The sequence below is a fragment of the Sinocyclocheilus grahami genome, unplaced genomic scaffold, assembly GCF_001515645.1.
Source record: "Sinocyclocheilus grahami isolate Dianchi unplaced genomic scaffold, SAMN03320097.WGS_v1.1 scaffold340.1, whole genome shotgun sequence".
In the NCBI taxonomy this organism is placed as follows: Eukaryota; Metazoa; Chordata; class Actinopteri; order Cypriniformes; family Cyprinidae; genus Sinocyclocheilus; species Sinocyclocheilus grahami.
In genome coordinates this window covers 1,434,088-1,449,769 of record NW_015505519.1, presented here as the reverse complement: position 1 = coordinate 1,449,769, position 15,682 = coordinate 1,434,088, and positions in this window count along the sequence as shown.

Below are 15,682 nucleotides of genomic sequence, written 5' to 3'. Positions count from 1 at the left end.
GTTCCACATTGTTTGCTGATTTTTACTTTATTTAAACTTTGTATCATTTATTGATTTTATTTGACATCAAGGTGCATGCCGTGCCTCCAAGCTTTCTTATTCGTTTTGCTAATAAACGTTCGTTCTTATTAATTTGGTTATATATTATACATGTTTACTTATTTCCAGTTTTGAATACCTATTTAAAGTTTATGCAAGTTATTTTATATTAGGCATAGCCTGCCCTATAGCATGGTGTATTTTTATTCATTTTGGTAATAAAAGTTCTGTGTTTTATATATATGCTAAAGTGAGTTTGACGTTGTATTTTGTTGTTGCATTCAAGCAATTGACTCCGAATTGCTGCTAATTCAAAAGTGAAAGTAAAATGCGCACGGCGCTTTTAAGCTATTTAAAAGCGAAGGAAAGTTTGTCCTCATTAAACTTTAAATAATTTGCCAATCAAATGGAGGACAACAAAAAAACACTCATAGTTAAATATTAACTGTAGGTTTCAAATGAATCATTGATGAAAACGTAAAATTGTTATATGAAATGCACATAATTCTATTATTAATTCCAATGCATAAAATTCTACTACTGAAATTGTATTTGTTACACACATAGTTATACAATAGTACTCTATTTATATGCACAGTAAATGTTATGTAATTACATTACCACATGTTTTGTTTTTTTGGTTAATTAAGTGCAACATCTGGGTATTTGAAGTGCACATTTTGTGGTGGTAATTTTCAACACATGCCTCACACTATTTATACTAACAAATGGCATCGAGTAGTCCATAAGTACATGAATTGGGACGCACCTAGTGATTTTTCTCCTTCCCCACAGGGCACTGGACAAGATGTGGATATATTTTTGCTGCAATAACCTTGAACAACACAATAAGCGGACTTCTGGGAATAAAACATGCTGCAAAAGGTTCAATATGGCTCCTTTAAATCCAGGCAGGTCCATTCTTCCTCCGGAGCAGCTCATTATTCCAATAGTTCATTGCAGAACATGTGGCCTTACAATGACACTAATTCCTAGAGTTACTTAAAATTCCTGCATAGGTGCCATGCTGTGAATGTTATTAAACGTTTAATAGTGAGCAAGAGAAAGCAGTGTAAATCGGATCTCAGGTAAATGAGCTCAACAGAGGAGAACGAAGGAGAGCCGGCACACGGCTGAGCTCCATACTGCAGAACGGCTCACGCTCCTGCTCCAGGACACCTGCCAGGACACGCTCAGGTTGAGCAGGACTATTATTCAACCTGGGACATATCCATTTGCCGGTGCAAACCTGTCTGAGGCAAAATTATTAAGCTAAACAAAGTTATTGATTTCAAATACTGCCTCTAAAGGTTTAAATGCAAAATAACAAAAAGGCAGGTGTGACCTAGTGGTAAGAGCCTGTGCTTCCTAAAAACACTTTACATAGATTCAGACATAGATTATTTTATAATGAGCACTTGTTACGCAAGGCTTAAGCAACCCGACCTTGGAAACTTTTAAAACATTAAATGTGGCCAAATGAAATATAAACTAAAATGCATTAGACATATAAGATACAATGTGTCAGTTTTGGACTGAAGAATCGTTTGCTCCGTTCCAAATATAGTGGGCTACTTCTAAGATATTGTAACTTATTTTGGCTAAATTTAGCTAAATAAATAAATGCCACGTATTCTTCTCACAGAAGGCAATACCATAATGAATCGCAACAAACTGAGAAAAAAAAAAGTTGAGACATTTAATACCAAAAGTATTGATGAAAAAATATGAAATTCAATCCTTCAAAAATAATAAAAAGTAAAAAACCTAAATAATTGCTAACAAAAACTAAATCAAAATAAATAAATGCTTCTGAAACTATAAAAACACACAAAAGAGAATAAAACTAACAGTCAAAGAGTGAAAAAAAGCCATTCAAAAATAAATTTTACTTCTGTGTTGTGTTTTACTTATGTTTATGTTAATTTATTCATTTATAATCATATATTTACATTTTAGTACTCCGTTTAATCACAATCATTTAAACCACTTATATACATTGATTCATTTGTTGATTGGTCATTCATATTTTATTATTTTTTCCTTTGTTGTTTAGCCTTATGACTGTGTAGTTTCAAGGCTTATGATTTCAAGGTTTATTTAGTCTTATGATTGTTGTAATTGTTGTTTTTAACGTCACAGGAGTTTGTTGTGAAGCAGTAATTTTCCATTGAAGTTTCTTGTGGTATAATAAAAAATTCTGAGCACTGCAACATACGCAACTAAGACCATTCGATAAGTAGTTCATTTTTATTATCGTAACTTTGTCTCCCATTTCTGCTCTTCTCTGGCTTACCTTAGTCGACTTCTTGGCTGACAGAAAACTGTTAATACAGTTTTGGGTACCAGACATGGCTTCCTGTTAACAGGTTTTGGGTATTAGACAATTGTGCTGACTAGTTGTTCAGATACCAGACCAAATGGATATTTTATGACAGGCTCTGGATCTAATATTTCTGGCATGGAGTCTTGCTCTAACAGTATGTATTTGTAATGATGTTAAAACGGTTTCATATTTACGGATTAGATCACACATTTATTCATTATGTTTCAAATGCAATGTGCTTGCACAGAGACCCCATCTACACGCTTTTCTGATTGGCTGTGATATTTGACTGATTTTGTCACATAGCCATGTTTTTTCTTTTGTGGACAGACAAATTGCTTGTCGCTGGAAACTGGTTATAGTGTCAGAATATAGCCGCCTATGTCGACTGCTCTCTATATTTTGAAACCGAGGTAATGTTATATAAAAATACCCATTAGCACGATATGTCAGGTGTAAGGTGAGAAATCAAGAGGTTAGAGAAGACGACGTGAGAATGAGAAAGACAGGGAGCGACGGTCAGGGTCACGCATGTGATAGGACACAGTTAGTCACTCTGGCCTTTGTCATGCAGTGTGGGTGCTTAATGAGGGCTGCGGATCGATCAATGATTCAGTCTACGCCTGTGGAAATGAAGTAGATCAGTCAAAAGCTTGCTTTGCCCACTGCGAGGAGGAACACACAGGCATGCCAGGGGTAATTAATCTCCACCGTGAGTGTGCTAGCATGCCACAGCTTTGCCGGATGAGCACTATATGTGAATGCGCACGTTTGATGGTCACAATGCATGTTGTGACAGCTTTGAAATATAGACCTGCCAAAAATAGGTACAACTGCAAACCACTTTACAAAGAAGAGCTGCATCTCTTATGGATGAAACGGTTATCTGCTACGCTAGTGGATGACTCATTGGGCTCTTGAGCAGGAAATGAGATCACCCATGTTATAGCGGGCTGCCTGCTTAGCCTGAAGGTCCAGCAAGCGCTGGTGTCATGACAGCAAAGGTCAGTCCATCCCTTAGAACTGGACGAGAGTCAAAATGATGAGGGAGCCTTATCAGTGTGGTGTCTGCCAAGCCAAACGATGTGGAAAAAGCAGCTCTCGGCGGAAGCTTTTCAGATTTTGTAAAAGCCTATAGAGTGCAGCAGTGTCCGTCTACTTCTGCAACGGGTTCTGGAAGTATGTTTGCCTTTCATTTTTCAAAGAAGTCTTCTTGAAGAGTTAGAAGCCACGAATCAAACCAATCAGCTAAGAGGTGAATTACAACATTACAAACTAAAGTAAAAAAGTATTCGGATAAAAAGACAAAGGTACAAGACTTTGTACCTAATGGCTTTAATGAGGGAAAGAACTACAATCCCAAGCACTGCAAATGACACAATCAAAAAAAAAGTATGCAGCCATGCATTGAGAATTTTTTTTTTGCTGATTTGCAAAAATGGCCTAATATTGCCCAATTTGATCATGGTTCAATAATATCAATAGAAACTTTCCCCCTTTTTTTTTTTTATAAATTAAGATTAAAAACATATACATAAAGCCCTTAATACACTTAGGATGCAGGGCAGTGTTATGTATATAGAAACAATATATTTTACATTAGTAGCAAAATATGCATTAAACAGAAATTTGAGAGCATAGGGAGACTCAATTAAATAATTTGCAGTGTTGCGTAGGAGTGGACAGGCGCTAAAGCGGTCTACGTGTCGATTTTGTGTTTTAAGTTTTGTGTCGATTCTCTAATTGGATTTATTTACAGAATCATGTGTAATATTTTCAGCATGAAGTCTGCGGTTAAATGTGATTATTTAAAAAAATACATTGAAATAATGCCGGCTGATGGCTTCAACAAAATCATAATCCATTGATTAACAACCTCTTTGTTCACAGGATGTTTGTTTTTAAAGGTTTATAAATTGTTAAAAATCAATGAATGAATAGGATTTTTACTTCCAGAACCCAACTGTTGTGCTCTACGGCTAGTCCGGTTTTCTATCTTTAACTAACCACTTTTGACATGGAAGAGTTGGCCAGTGGCCTACTGGGAAAAGAATTCATTTATTGGACTTCGGCACTCATGGAAAATGCTCTTCTGGTGATAAGGAAGCAAGCCACTTTCCACTTTGATCAGATCTACTGTTAAGAGGCAAAAAAAGTGGGAATGAAGTGCTCTTGGCGATAGAGTTTCGACTTCAGATATATCGTAATCACTTGGCTGGCCTGCTGGGGTTCGTAACCAGCCGCTGTGCCGGATGCTTAGATTCCACGGTGAGGTTTATGTAGAACCGCATGATAGACCGGGCACATCGTCTACAGAGCTTCATTTTAATGGACACCATTAGGAGGCCGTGAAATTCGGATTAATACCAAGCTGGGATTGTGATTACCTGAAGCCCAGGGAATGAGAACATTGAGGGCAAGAGATGCAGCATCTGGTCTGAATGATGAGGCTTTGAATCTTTTATCCTGCTCTTTAGAGAAAGAAATCCACAGAAAGTGAAGGTAAACAAAAGCAATATGACGGAAGAAACCAAGTCAGACACCAGGATGGTTAAACTTCCCCTCGACAGCAGATTTGAGAAATTGGCAGTTCAAAAGCTCAACTTTACTCAGGAGCTCAAGCGCGGTCAGATGCGATTACGTCCAACAGGGACGTGCGTTATTTTGGGCTGTAAAACCGACAAAGGACTCAAACGGTGAGCGGAATCTCTGTCGGTTCACCTGAGACCAATGTCAACTGATCAGATCTGCTGCTCAGCATTTCAGTTGCAGCTAAAATTTTTATGGGCAGGATTTATGAATTAAACATCAAAAGCGTCGCAATCGTGGGTCAGGTCAGATCCAATGCTTTTTAAAAGAGCGGTTTTGTCTTCGCCTGCTATGGGAAATGACAAATGACCGATTCAATAAAGAAGAACAGGTGAAATATTCAGTGTAGCAGTCTAAATGATTCAGCGTGGAGGAATCAAAGGTCAGCTGTGCGGTGCATGTTTTCCTGCACTGTCTGAGATAAAATAACTGGATCCAGACTAGCAGACTGTTTTCATGATACCAAACTGAAAATGATCATTTAGGGAGAGCGACAATATCCACAGTTATAGGACCTATGTATAAAAAAAATAAAAATAAAAAGACTGAACAAATGCACTACAATTAGCACTGTGAATTTAGCTCTAGTTCTTTTTCAATAAAGCACATTTAAAGCAGGTCCAAGACTGACCAAAGTGCTGTAATCATTAAAAAAAATGATAATTTAATCAAAAGTGATCTTTATGTATATTGTGCATTTACTTTGCAAATATTTTTCTAATTAAATCAATTAGCATGTCATGCAGTTAAATCAAATTTAATCAACTGATATCCTTACTTTAAATACAGCACATTGAAAATCGTTAAAAGAGGAAAATACCCAAATTCACAGTAGAACTAAGATCTAATTCCAGGAAGAAAAAAAAAATCTAATTTGTGCCAATTAAAAATATGTTAAAGGTAAATGCTAATAGACATGTACCGTTATTCGGTAATGCGATATATCGCGATAATGAATATGCACGATACTGTGGCATTCCGAGTCTTGCATTCGATGATGATACACACAAACCAGGATGAAGACGAGGGAGCTGACTTTGAGAGAAAAGCAAGCAATTTGGATGCTAAAAGAAAAGAGGAAGTCAATTAGATCTATAGCAAAAACAAAAAGCATGAAGAAATCAAGAGTTTGGAAACCACCGGCGACATCAGCAGCCAACAACGACCTGATTGGCTGAGAAAAACAACAGTAGTTGATGATCACCATTAACCTCCAGAAAGCTTGGGTGATGCTCTGACAATCTACTGTCCGCAGGAGACTTTGACAGCAGAATTACAGAGGCTACAGCAAGATGCAAACCTCTGACCAGCACCAAAAATAGAAAGGCAAGATTAGAGTTTGCAAAAAAGCACAAAGGTGAGCCAGTAGAGTTTTGGAAATGAGATTTATGGACAGGTGAGACAAAGATGAACCTTTATCTAAGTGATGGGAAAGCAAAAGTGTGGAGAAAAAAGGGAACTGCAAATGATCCTAAGCACACAACCTTATCTGTAAAGCATGGTGGAGGTGGTGTCATGGCATGGGCATGCATGGCTGTCTCTGGAACAGGCCCTCTCAAATTGAATGATGACTTAATGTATGATGACAGTAGCAGAATGAATTTGGAAGGGTACAAGACATCTTGGCTACCAATATTCAAGAAAACGCCACCAGACTCATCAGAAAGCGCTTCATATTGGATCAGGTCAATGACCCAAAACACTGCCAGTTCAGTCAAGGAGTTTATCAGGGCAAAGAAATGGAAAGTCTCAGATTGCCCAAAACAATCTCCAGATTTAAATCCGATTGAACATAAATTTCACCAGCTGAAGAGGAGACTAAAGGCAGAAACTCCCCAAAACAAGCAACAGCTGGAATTGGCTGCATTAAAGGCTGGGGAAAGCATTTCAGAGGATGAGACCAAGAGTCTGGTGATGTCTATGGGTCGCAGACTCACTGCTCGGATTGCATGCAAAGGATCTGCAACTAAATAATAGCTTTTAATCTTTTACATCTGCCTTAAGTTCAAATGTCCCAATACTTATGCTCACATCAAATAGTGGGATGAACTCTAAAAGTGCTGTTCTTTTCTTATTTGGTAAAACATGTGTTGAAACAGCTAATAATAAAATGTGACATTCTGTAGTTTTGTCTTATATTCATATTTTAATCATATTTGCAGATGTCTTGACTACACAGCAAGCAAAGCAATTTTGCCATTACTGTCCCAATAATAATGGAGGGCACTGTATCACTGACTACAACACTCCCTAGATATTGTTTGTAAGTGTTTTGATGCTTTATTGTTCGGTCACACTTTACATTAGGGCTTCATTAGTTGACATTAGTTAATTCATTAGTTAACAAACTGCCCATGAAAAATTATTCTAAACATTCATTAATCTTAGGTAATGCCCATATTTAAAAACACATTCTTAATATCAAAAGTTGCAACCGTGTTATTTAATGAGCTAACAAACTAAGAGTTGCATTTTTTAACAAAGATTAATAACTTCTGTTGCAAATGTAGGTATTGCTCATTGTGAATGTTAATGCATTAACTAAGGTTAACTAATGAGATCTTATTGTAAAGTGATACCTATGGGTCTTTATAATTCTTTAGCACTTTAATCTGTGTAAAAATTTAAAATTTAGCCTATACATTTTGTGTATTACTTTATTGAAGGCCTATTTAAATGTTCAGTTATTTTTGTTATAAAAAAATTATTAAACCTGTTATACTGTATTATAACAATTTTTGCAACTAAATTTCAATATCGTGATAATACCATATACCGTTATAAAAGCATTAGCAACTAAATCGTAACATGAAAATTTGATACTGGCATATCCCTAAACGCTAATAGTCTAAGTTAACTATAATTTGGAAATTTAAACAAATAAACAAAACAAATTGTAAAATACCACTAAAATATTCATTGGTTGCATTAGACATGTTCATGATTAATCTATACTGTCCTGTTCTAAAAAGTAGGGGTGCTCCGATCAGGGTTTTTGAGGCCGATCACCGATCACAGAAAGCAGTATCTGCCGATACCGATCACCGATCTTTTTAAAGCCTTCTTTTTATCATTTATATCTATTTATAGTGATACTCCAATCAGGATTTTTAGACATTTATTCAGGGCCTGAATTTCATTTTTGAAAATGGGGGGAATTCCCCTCTTAGGTATCTCTTGTGAGGGGGGAAGCAGCTTTCACACAGGAGTCCGCTACTGATCCGTGGCTGTTTACCACAAACACAACATTTATTCATTATTTTGATTTCAAATCCAAACATTGTCACTGCAAATGTTTTTCAGCATTGCAATTCTTTATTTACACAGTACAGTAATACAATCTTTCACAGACATGTATAAACAATAAATATAAGCAACATTATTCAATGCTTTTTACTTTTACATTTACTTCTAGATTTATAGATTAAGTTGCTCAAGCAAGTGGCAAAACATTTAAACTACTTTTTTTTACATTATCACAAACTTACCATTGACAGAAATAGTTAGCTCTACTGCCTTTCCTTTTGCATTTAAATCTTTATTACAAGCAATCCTGCGGTTCATAAAGAACTTTGTTTTCCTACCTCCACGTGTGCCATCTATTATTGCCTTGTTTATCTAAAAGTGCTCTTTCCCTTTAAACCTAGCTAAAAAGCCAAATGTGTTGACTGTGAAACACAGTAGACTTTAATAATATGCATTTATGGTGTAATTACTAAATTTTTGTGTCAATCCATGTTCATATTTACTGCAAACAATGCGCTGTTACTTTAATTCATCGCTTGCAGCGCAGCAAAAATATCGATCTCTGCACTGCTGCAGACACACTTCTGGACCGTAACCGTGTGAAGTGTAAACGCTTTAATCCGTTAACATGAGCGCGGAAAAAATATGCACCGCATTCGCACTGCAAACAGAGTAATGTGAACCTGGCATTATGTGATGTGAGGTGATTTGAAGCCATTTGCGTATTTTGAGAGAGAGAGAGAGAGAGAGAGAGAGAGAGCGCGCAGTGATTCACTCACGCTGTTTGTGAAATTACGTCTCACTCAAGGTCTCACCTTGAGTACCTCCACCTTCAGCATTATAATTATTTCACCCCCCCTGGACAGAGACTGAGACGGTGCTGCTGTATGTCATGCCAAACATCTCACGGCAGGCGCGTCATCAGCTTGAGATCGTTTTTTTTTTTAGATTGGCCTCTTAAGAGACTGCCGATCAAACATCCCAAAGCGATTATTGGCCGATCGGTAGCCGATCAATCGGAGCACCCCTACTAAAAAGTATGACTTCACTCACACACACACACAAAACAAACTACTGTAAATCTAAAAAAAAAACTAAAAGTAAACTTATTGAAATTAAAAAAAAATTTTAACAGTTATTTGTTGCCATATGTGGATCCATTTTTGCATTTGGGCTAATCAAGAGGCAGGACATGGACTTATTTAATCATTAAATGTGATGATACTTCTATCAGAAAATAAAACCCACGGTGATTTGAAGCCATTTGCGTATTTTGAGAGAGAGAGAGAGAGAGCGCGCGCAGTGATTCACTCACACGGTTTGTGAAATTACGTCTCACTCAAGGTCTCACCTTGAGTACCTCCACCTTCAGCATTATAATTATTTCACCCCCCCTGGACAGAGACTGAGACGGTGCTGCTGTATGTCGTGCCAAACATCTCACGGCAGGCGCGTCATCAGCTTGAGATCGTTTTTTTTTTAGATTGGCCTCTTAAGAGACTGCCGATCAAACATCCCAAAGTGATTATTGGCCGATCGGTAGCCGATCAATCGGAGCACCCCTACTAAAAAGTATGACTTCACTCACACACACACACAAAACAAACTACTGTAAATCTAAAAAAAAAAACTAAAAGTAAACTTATTGAAATTAAAAAAAAATTTTAACAGTTATTTGTTGCCATACGTGGATCTATTTTTGCATTTGGGCTAATCAAGAGGCAGGACATGGACTTATTTAATCATTAAATGTGATGATACTTCTATCAGAAAATAAAACCCACTGAGCCAAAACCTCATTTGCCAAGAGAAACTAGATCTGCTAACCTGGTGGCAGAACACGCAACAGAAATAGCAATTACAAGTCACAAAAGACTGTGCTTTTTTGAGCCAAGTCTCTGATATCTAATGCACATGTGATGAAGGTGTCTTTATAAAGATAATGAGTGCATTACTCCCTGTATTCATGAAGTCCCATAACCCCTAGAGGAACTTCTGTGTGCCATTACAGAGGGCAAACATGAGCTCCTACTAATCTCCAGCAATAAAAACGTACATGATGATGTCTCTCGATGTACAGAAAGAGGCCAATAAGATGGAAGGCTAGAGAGAGACATCAAAGAGGGAAAAGCTTTATATTGCAGCAATTACGTATTTGACCTCCCATGGTAACCATTATTTATAATGAAAATAATGTGCAACAACAAACCTAAAACGTACACAAAATCTGAAAACAAGCTGTTTACACTCAGCATGATGCTGTACAACACAACTGAACTGCATTTGTGAGCCATGGCATTGCCATGCAAAAAATACAGTACAGTACAACAAAACAATACGTGCTGGTTAGCAGTGAATTCACTAGAAAAAAAGATGTGTTGAACAGTACAATCTTTGTTGACATTGTGATTAACAAGAATATCAATAGAGTTAATACCGTACAGCATAACTGCATGACAATAAAATAAAAAAAAAAGACAATTCACAATAAGGTTCATGTTAATCATTAGTTAATGCAATAGCTAACATTAAATAATAATGAACAATACTTTTATGGAACTTATTAATCTTAGCTAAAGTTAATTTATACATATACTAATAAATTTTTAATATTTAATATTAATGTACGATGAACAAACATTAATTAATAATAAATAGATTATATATAAATTAACATTAAACTAGAGGACCTAGATTATTTATTAAATAACTGTTAAAATTAGATTGTTAAAAAAATAGATTTTTTAAATTAATTATTTACATTTATTTATTTTATCTTAAAATAAATACATACATGCATACATACAAGTATAAAAATATACCATTGTGATTAACAAGAATATCAATAGAGTTAATACCGTACAGCATAACTGCATGACAATTAAAAAAAAAAAAAAGACAATTCACAATAAGGTTCATGTTAATCATTAGTTAATGCAATAGCTAACATTAAATAATAATGAACAATACTTTTATGGAACTTATTAATCTTAGCTAAAGTTAATTTATACATATACTAATACATTTTTAATATTTAATATTAATGTACTATGAACAAACATTAATTAATAATAAATAGATTATATATAAATTAACATTAAACTAGAGGACCTAGATTATTTATTAAATAACTGTTAAAATTAGATTGTTAAAAAAGTAGATTTTTTTAATTAATTATTTACATTTATTTATTTTATCTTAAAATAAATACATACATGCATACATACAAGTATAAAAATATATATAGTATATAACTAGATAGATAGACAGATATTATATTACTGAATCAATATATTATTTTATATAAATACATAGTTTTCCTTATTCATGAGAGGGCATTTTTGCCTCACTGAAGCTGTTGTTTTTTCTGAGTGACATACACACAAATAATAACTCATAACTCGAATACTGTAGCAAGGAGAGTCAAACGTCTGGTATCGTTTTATCATTTGAAAACTTTCAATACTTTCAGGAGGAAAAAATATTTAATTTGGACATTCTCCTGCTGAGAAATAGCTGAGAAAAATTAAAATTTGTAAAAATGTAAAAAATCTGTGTGCTCAAGGGAAATTTTTCATATTGGTCTTATTTGACATTCAATTTCTCAGGACAGAAATAAGGTAGGAGGAAAATTATTTTTTGATGATGTTCCCCAGCATGTTAGCTGTATCGGTTTCAAATTTTGTGGTGATAGCATAAAGTATTCAAAAGTTACAGTATTATGGAACAAAATAGGCCTTTTTGTTTAGCTCTTGACTCCCTGAAGGCATTTTAAAAAACTGTTGTTTTCTGAGTGCCATACCCAAAAATAATGACATGCTAATTTTCCACGATCTATGCATGTTTCATGAAGTTACGAATAAAAACACAACGTGAAGCATAGAGCTGTTTTTCTTTGCAGCACCACACGTGCGCCTGTCTGGTTTAATGTGTCACGCTATATGAGGAATATCTTTCGATCTGATTGACGGATTATGATAAATTTTTGGCTCTTTTTAATCAGAAGAATTTTTTTTAAATAATGCTGTGCGATTTTTCAAGATCTATGCATGTTTCGTGAAGTTGCGAGATCTGATTTGTTTGCTAAGCTACAGGTCCTAATTCATTTTTATGTGTTATAGCTTTATGAGGTATATCTTTAGATCTAAACGATGGATTATGGTGAGTTTGAGCGCTTTTTAAATCGGGAGAATTTTCTGCAAATAACGACGTGCCATTTTCTATGATATATGCCTGTTTCCTGAAGTTGCAAGCGAAATTGCCACATGACAGCTACCTTAGATTTTTTTTTACTAAGCTATTACTAAGCCTGTGCAATTCTGTGTGTGTTATAAATTCATGAGGAATATTCTATACAATCCGAATATTCGGATTATAGCTCTTTTTAATCAGGAGGAATCTGCTCTATAATGGTGTCTATTTTTCCACGATCTGAGCATGTTTTATGAAGTTACAAGCAAAATGGTCCCGCCCACGGTACACTCCAGTTTAGAGGGACTGCTCAGTGTTGATCAAAATAATTTGATTATGAATTTTTTCATGCGGGAGGTGTCCCGCCGGCGGTCAACTTTCTCTAAGAATTGCAGTGTCCTTCACAAACGGTCTAACGGTTCACTCAGAAAAACATTTCATGCAATCTACAGACACTCATTCATGATAAAGAACTCCTGAAAACGACGTAATCGTTCATTCTTCACCAAAACACAGTCTGAAAGATACTAAAGTACATCTATTCTCGCTTCACTCCGGAACTCTATGGAGCTCAAATAACAGTCTGCTGTGGGTTCTACACTATTATAGACCAGAGAAGACAATACATAAATACCCACAATGCAAATGTTTCACAAGAAAAAGCCATTGCTCAGGCATATGTTATGTCCTTGACTCAAAAGATGACTAGTTTAATAACGGGTTAGTCAGAAAGGTTTTGTTTCCAGAAAATGAAATTCAATAAATCCATCCCTCTCAGCTTCTATCTAGAAGATATACATGAACACACACATAAAGAAATGAATAGTAGTTTTCAAAAACATAATTATCCATGTCTGAAACCATCTACTTATATGTCAATATGCCAGTGTACTCCTGAAAGCTGACAAAATTAGTGCATTTTATAAAACATAATAAAAATCTTCATGACTTATTCTTATTGACTGATTCATTCACTTATTTAAGTAAGGCTGCGAAAAATTCTTCCTAGAGATAATACACTTTTATTTTTTATAACATGAAATACTTCACAAAATTTAAAGTAGTTTCAAAACTAAGTGAATCAGTTGATATGATTTCCACGTACGAACCTGGGAGTTTGAAATGATCATTCTAGGGCCCTGAATACTAAAGCCTTTTACTTTGAGACACCCCATCTCCATAATTAAGTCAATTAGTGCTCATATTAGGTAAAGAAACTAAACTCTCCCTCTCAGCTTCTATCTAGAAGATATACATGAACACACACATAAAGAAATGAATAGTAGTTTTCAAAAACATAATTATCCATGTCTGAAACCATCTACTTATATGTCAATATGCCAGTGTACTCCTGAAAGCTGACAAAATTAGTGCATTTTATAAAACATAATAAAAATCTTCATGACTTATTCTTATTGACTGATTCATTCACTTATTTAAGTAAGGCTGCGAAAAATTCTTCCTAGAGATAATACACTTTTATTTTTTATAACATGAAATACTTCACTAAATTTAAAGTAGTTTCAAAACTAAGTGAATCAGTTGATATGATTTCCACGTACGAACCTGGGAGTTTGAAATGATCATTCTAGGGCCCTGAATACTAAAGCCTTTTACTTTGAGACACCCCATCTCCATAATTAAGTCAATTAGCGCTCATATTAGGTAAAGAAACTAAACTCTAAAGGAGAGCACAGACACTCTCCATGTGCAATTTGGGGCCAGCAAGATTTCCCTGGACAAAGAGGGGAGCCCCAACGCAATATAAGTTATATATTATTCAGGCCATAGGCTGCAGCACAAATCATAAAAGAAGAGTTGCTTAAACTAAACGTTGTCTTTGTGCAGGGATCTGTTTTCCGTCGAGCTCATTAAATTGCTCATCTAAATGAATTAGCAAGTGCATGAGAGAAATGGCAACAGTATATATAACAAAAGTTATTTGCACGAAAACCGCAGTAGAACCGCACGATGAAGCCTCGGCTGACTTTAAATAGCACCAATGATAGTGTCTGCGACTCTAAAGGGTGTCAACAAAAGTTATTTGTGGTTTAACGACCGTGGCAAGTTGGATCAATATCATCCTGACAGATTAATACAATTTCATAATTCATCAGATGGCTCCCTGATGCAGCTCTGCAATTTTCGATTTTCAGTTGTAAATCGCTCATCTACTAAAGATCAAAGGGGAAATTTGCAAGAACACAATCTTGGGGCTTAAAGCATGCTCAGAAATGACTAGATAGACGTTTGATTAACTGAGGCAAGCAAAATGGATGCTGCATATCACAAACATTAACTCCACATGCCAAACTGTCTTAGAACTCACTAGAAGTTCAGATAATAGTCAGGAGTCCTGACATGTTTGATCCACTTATTAATGCAAGAATGAAAAACCATACAGCAAGAACATTTCATCTTTGCAAAGGTTATAAGTGCCATGATACGGAGTCAATGTGTGACAAAAGAGAAACTGCTATCAAGATCTACATTTTTTTTTTTTTACTGTATATGATAAAAAGGCTACGGCATACAGTTCATACAGATCACTCTTTTATAAACGACTGAGCTACATTAGGCAATATAGGCAGATAAATGATGTATTAAAATAATTCAATAACAGTATTCAACTATTCAACACACATACATGACCGATTCAGTCAAAACACTGACAAAAGACAAGCTTGGTAATATTTAATAAAACAATCTTAATAAATGGCATTTCTGATCATTGAACTCTTGTTCTTTGGAAAAAAGAATTGTACTTTATTGTACTGTAAAACATTTATTGCATGATGGTAAGGCCAGTATTTGCGAAAGCAGTTGTACAAAAAAAAACCTAAATTAATTTAAAAATATAACTTTAGCTCTAATCAGGTTCTAATTAATACAGTAGAATTCCATTACATTTTTATCAGTTTATTAGAGAAAAAAAAAAGTTTAAAGGAGAAATTCAGGTAAATGAACCATTTCAACACTAATAAAATTGGGTATTAAAATAATTCAATAACAGTATTCAACTATTCAACACACATACATGACCGATTCAGTCAAAACACTGACAAAAGACAAGCTTGGTAATATTTAATAAAACAATCTTAATAAATGGCATTTCTGATCATTGAACTCTTGTTCTTTGGAAAAAAGAATTGTACTTTATTGTACTGTAAAACATTTATTGCATGATGGTAAGGCCAGTATTTGCGAAAGCAGTTGTACAAAAAAAAAAACTAAATTAATTTAAATATATAACTTTAGCTCTAATCAAGTTCTAATTAATACAGTAGAATT